The sequence below is a fragment of the Eucyclogobius newberryi genome, unplaced genomic scaffold, assembly GCF_026437365.1.
Source record: "Eucyclogobius newberryi isolate DKJ021-1_F unplaced genomic scaffold, fEucNew1.0.hap1 SCAF_9, whole genome shotgun sequence".
In the NCBI taxonomy this organism is placed as follows: Eukaryota; Metazoa; Chordata; class Actinopteri; order Gobiiformes; family Gobiidae; genus Eucyclogobius; species Eucyclogobius newberryi.
This window is the reverse complement of record NW_027316532.1, coordinates 32,750,112-32,755,678: the sequence shown is the minus strand read 5'-3', so window position 1 is coordinate 32,755,678 and position 5,567 is coordinate 32,750,112.

Genomic DNA, 5,567 nt, shown 5'->3' with positions numbered 1-5,567 from the left:
CCTCTTCAAAGACACGTCTGACTTTAGTGTAAGTACGGGTGCCAGTGAGGTCCTAACAAGTGAAACACACCACTGCACTTCCCCATGTAACCACAAGGCGTCGTCAAACCTCTACCTTTGACGGGCCAAAGAGCCAAAATGATGGAGAAATTGATCAAAGGTGTATGGTTTTAGTTTGCCTTCGGTCTTCAACGGGTCCATACTAACCTTGCAGACAAGGTGAATTCTCGCAATTTGTGTTAGTTCACGGACCTTGTTCCCACGCAGTGCTTTAAGGGACCAATCACATGGCATTTAGGGCGGGACTACAACCAATCACATAGCAGCATTGTGGTTTGGGCGGAAGTCGAGGAACCGAACCAAAACAAACAATTCAAAGTGAGACCGAGAATTTAATACAGATCAATCTGGCTAAGTCTACACGAGGGTTTTCGTACGTCCCAGGCAGACATGCTGTACATGTGTGACTTATGCAGACTACTCAGGCCTGTCTGATGAAGGGCCATGATGATGAGCACATGATTTGTGTTGTGAGTAAACCATCTTTAACCAAAAAATGTACTCGAGTAAGTGTAGAGTTACTTCAAAATAATAGTACTCAAGTAGAAGTATAAGGGGTCCAAGAAATTACTCAAAAGAGTAAATGTATTAGAGGAAAATATTACTCAAGTTCTCAGACTAAATCTGTAGATTGAGAATTACTTTTGGATGAGAGTCAAAAATAGTGCCCAGATGAGACAACCAGGGGGGCAATTATCTTTCCTCTGAGGGCCAAATTCGAATTGAGTTAAGTGGTGGAGGGCCAGACTGCATTAATTGGTGTTGGTGTTGGTGTTTTTGGTAAAATATAGGCTATTGAATTTATTATTTCATTTATTTAATGTAACCTCTATTAAGGACACAAGTGCCGACACATGTTACATAGCTAAGACAATTTAAATTAAGGATTAAAACAGGCCGAGGGCCACATCTGGCCCCTGGGGGCTTGACTTTAAATTTGATTTTTACTTAATTGGAAGGACAAAACATTAAAGGAGCAGAGCAAGAAACACAGTTGTTGAAATAATTTAATATTTTCCGCAAACTTTTGTCACTTGTAGACAAACTCACAGTGGGAGGTTGAACCAAAGGTTTTACTCAAGAGTACTGTTTCTTCAATAAAAGTATTAAATAAGATAAGAGCTAAAATAAGATAATGATAAGCCTTTATTTGTCCCACAATAGGAGAATTCCAGTGTTGCAACACAAAGTAGGTACAGAAGGGTAAACAATAAAAAACAACAGATAACTTATAAAAACACTCTTACAGAATTATACTACTATACTATACTTATACTATATAATAATAACAATAGTGACTGTGACACTCTTATTTACAGCTTTTATATGGACATATTATATATATATATATATATATATATATATATATATATATATATATATATATATATATATATATATATATATAATGGAATGTTGAAGAAAAAAAACAGTATTGCACATGATTATGAAGATGAATGACATGTTCAGGGCGAACAGTGTTTGTTGTAGTCTGACAGCAGCAGGAAGGAAAGACCTGTGAAACTTCACCTTCACACAGCGAGGGTGGATCAGTCTCCAAATGTACTCCAAGTACAATTTCTTGAAAAAGTTATTGAAGTAAATGTAATTGAGTAGACTACAACCCATCTTCGTCTTTAACCATATCATTATTTTTCAGAGAGTGTCATGGTTGTAAAGGTCGTTGCTTTACTAAATTTAGCCACAATCCCATTAGACACAATGAGCCTTTAAAAGAATGGGGTCTAGTCAAAGAGTGTAGTAGGTGATATGTGCTCAAAATCAGAGGTAGGTGTACTGTCGACAGTAGACCTAATCCTCCATGAGCATTTTAGGTCGTCTGGATTAACCTGAGGTGGTCTGTTTATTCTCTGCTGGACAAGTGCAGCTCATTTGGCTTAGAAGGAAACCCCTTTCCAAGGAATTATGGCAGTATCTCGATTCATGCATTTGTGTGTGTGTGTGTGTGTGTGTTTGTGTGTGTGTGTGTGTGTGTGTGTATTTATATATACATATATATTTACACAGTATATATATTTACACACACACACAAATAAAGATACTGCCATAATTCCTTGGGGTATATATATATATATATATTACATATGATGGCTAACCACTCATCATAACATTAATTCATGTTTTAATTAATTTTAAGATGCTAAATACAAAGTTTAGCCTACATGTAGCACTACATATTAGCTTTGTCGCCACCTGCAGGATAATAACTTATTTTAAGTTTTCCAGTCAGGGTTCAGAGCCCACCACAGCACTGAAACTGCACTAGTTAAAGTCACAAATGATTTGTTATTAGCCGCTGACGATGGACTGGTCTCAATCCTGGTCCTGTTGGACCTCAGCGCAGCGTTTGACACCATTGACCACAACATTCTACTGCAGAGGTTAGAATGTGATGTAGGTGTTGGAGGAACAGCCCTCAGCTGGTTTAAATCATATTTATCTGATAGGTACCAATTTGTTAATGTAAACCAGAGCTCCTCACCTTGCTCTAAAGTAATTTACGGTGTGCCACAGGGTTCGGTACTCGGTCCAATTCTGTTTACTCTTTATATGCTGCCATTAGGCAACATTATCAGAAAGCATGGCATTAACTTCCACTGCTATGCAGACGACACTCAGCTGTATTTATCAATGAAACCTGATCAGAGCGATCAAGTAGACAGACTTAGTACTTGTGTGAAGGAGATAAAAACCTGGATGACACTAAACTACCTGCTTCTTAACCCTGAAAAAACCGAGGTCATTGTGCTTGGCCCTAAGCATCTACGAGATGCTCTATCTGAGCAGATAGTCACACTGGACAATGTTAGTGTAGCCTCCAGTTCTACTGTAAGAAACCTTGGAGTCTTATTTAGGAGCTCTCATTTAAAGCTCATATAAATCAAGCTTGTAAAACAGCCTATTTCCATTTGCGCAACATAGCCAAAATCAGAAGAATCCTGCCTAAAAGTGATGCCGAAAAACTTATCCATGCATTTTTAACGACTAGATTAGACTACTGTAACTCCCTGCTTGCAGCGTGTCCTAAAAGCTCCATAAAAAGCTTTCAACTGGTTCAAAATGCAGCAGCAAGATTACTAACAGGAACAAAAAGAAGAGAGCACATTACGCCAGTGCTGAAGTCTCTTCACTGGCTCCCCGTCGAGTTTAGAATCAAATTCAAAATTCTACTCTTGACCTACAAAGCCATAAATGACATGGCCCCATCCTACCTCAAAGATGCTATAGAACCATATCATCCAAACAGAGCTCTTCGCTCTCAGAATGCTGGCCTTCTGGTGGTGCCAAGAGTCTCTAAAAGTACTGTAGGAGGTAGAGCGTTTAGCTACCAAGCTCCTGTGTTATGGAATCAGCTCCCGACCCATGTTAAATATGCTGACACAGTCTCTTCATTTAAGTCCAGGCTTAAAACGTTCCTCTTCGAAATCGCTTATGGTCAGAGTAGTTAGGAACAGAAACATAAACCCACAGCTTTAGATACGCTGCCCTAGGAGTAACTATGCTGGGGGAAGTATGACAGCTTGAGCACTATCCTCTTCTTCTTCTGACTACTTATGCTATCAAACAATATTTATTTTTTAATTCCACTTGCAAACTGTTCACCGCCTTCTTTTTCTTTCTTTCACTCCTGAGGACCTGTGGACCCAGATGCCCCTCTCCTGGTGAAGTGGTCCCTGGCCTGTGTGGACGGTCCCTCATCTGCCTGAGGAGTGGGTCCAGCTCGCCTCCGACGGTCCCTCATCTGCCTGAAGAGTGGGTCCAGCTCGACTCTGATGGTCCCTCATCTGCCTGAAGAGTGGGTCCAGTTCGCCTCAGACGGTCCCTCATCTGCCTGAAGAGTGGGTCCAGTTCGCCTCAGTTGGTCCCTCATCTGCCTGAAGAGTGGGTCCAGTTCGCCTCAGACGGTCCCTCATCTGCCTGAAGAGTGGGTCCACTCGCCTCAGTCGGTCCCTCATCTGCCTGAAGAGTGGGTCCACTCGCCTCAGTCGGTCCCTCATCTGCCTGAAGAGTGGGTCCAGTTCGCCTCAGTCGGTCCCTCATCTGCCTGAAGAGTGGGTCCAGTTCGCCTCAGTCGGTCCCTCATCTGCCTGAAGAGTGGGTCCAGTTCGCCTCAGTCGGTCCCTCATCTGCCTGAAGAGTGGGTCCAGTTCGCCTCAGTCGGTCCCTCATCTGCCTGAAGAGTGGGTCCAGTTCGCCTCAGTCGGTCCCTCATCTGCCTGAAGAGTGGGTCCAGTTCGCCTCAGTCGGTCCCTCATCTGCCTGAAGAGTGGGTCCAGTTCGCCTCAGTCGGTCCCTCATCTGCCTGAAGAGTGGGTCCAGTTCGCCTCAGTCGGTCCCTCATCTGCCTGAAGAGTGGGTCCAGTTCGCCTCAGACGGTCCCTCATCTGCCTGAAGAGTGGGTCCAGTTCGCCTCAGACGGTCCCTCATCTGCCTGAAGAGTGGGTCCAGTTCGCCTCAGACGGTCCCTCATCTGCCTGAAGAGTGGGTCCAGTTCGCCTCAGTCGGTCCCTCATCTGCCTGAAGAGTGGGTCCAGTTCGCCTCAGTCGGTCCCTCATCTGCCTGAAGAGTGGGTCCAGTTCGCCTCAGACGGTCCCTCATCTGCCTGAAGAGTGGGTCCAGTTCGCCTCAGTCGGTCCCTCATCTGCCTGAAGAGTGGGTCCAGTTCGCCTCAGTCGGTCCCTCATCTGCCTGAAGAGTGGGTCCAGTTCGCCTCAGTCGGTCCCTCATCTGCCTGAAGAGTGGGTCCAGCTCGACTCTGACGGTCCCTCATCTGCCTGAAGAGTGGGTCCAGTTCGCCTCAGTCGGTCCCTCATCTGCCTGAAGAGTGGGTCCAGTTCGCCTCAGTTGGTCCCTCATCTGCCTGAAGAGTGGGTCCAGTTCGCCTCAGTCGGTCCCTCATCTGCCTGAAGAGTGGGTCCAGTTCGCCTCAGTCGGTCCCTCATCTGCCTGAAGAGTGGGTCCAGTTCGCCTCAGTCGGTCCCTCATCTGCCTGAAGAGTGGGTCCAGTTCGCCTCAGACGGTCCCTCATCTGCCTGAAGAGTGGGTCCAGTTCGCCTCAGACGGTCCCTCATCTGCTTGAAGAGTGGGTCCAGTTCGCCTCAGTCGGTCCCTCATCTGCCTGAAGAGTGGGTCCAGCTCCAGTCTCCCTCGTGTCCGTCTGTCCGTCTGTGAGAGTCGGATCTCTCCTTCACTGGAACTCCTCCAGGTTTCTACGCTTTTTTCCCAAAGAGGTTTTTTTGTAGTTTTTCCTGGCCGAGAAGGAGAGTCTAAGGACAGAGGACCCTGGGACATCGTCCCTCGCCACCACAGACATTGTCTGACTTCATCGCCACCACAGACATTGTTGATTCATTTCTCCCTGTGGCCCTCAGAGGCAACTGTTGTGATTTTGGGCCTTACAAAAATAAATTGATTTGATTTGATTTGATATTGATACATGTATTTATCAGTGGTTGCTCAGCCTTTTATCAGGTTGTGCTGTTGC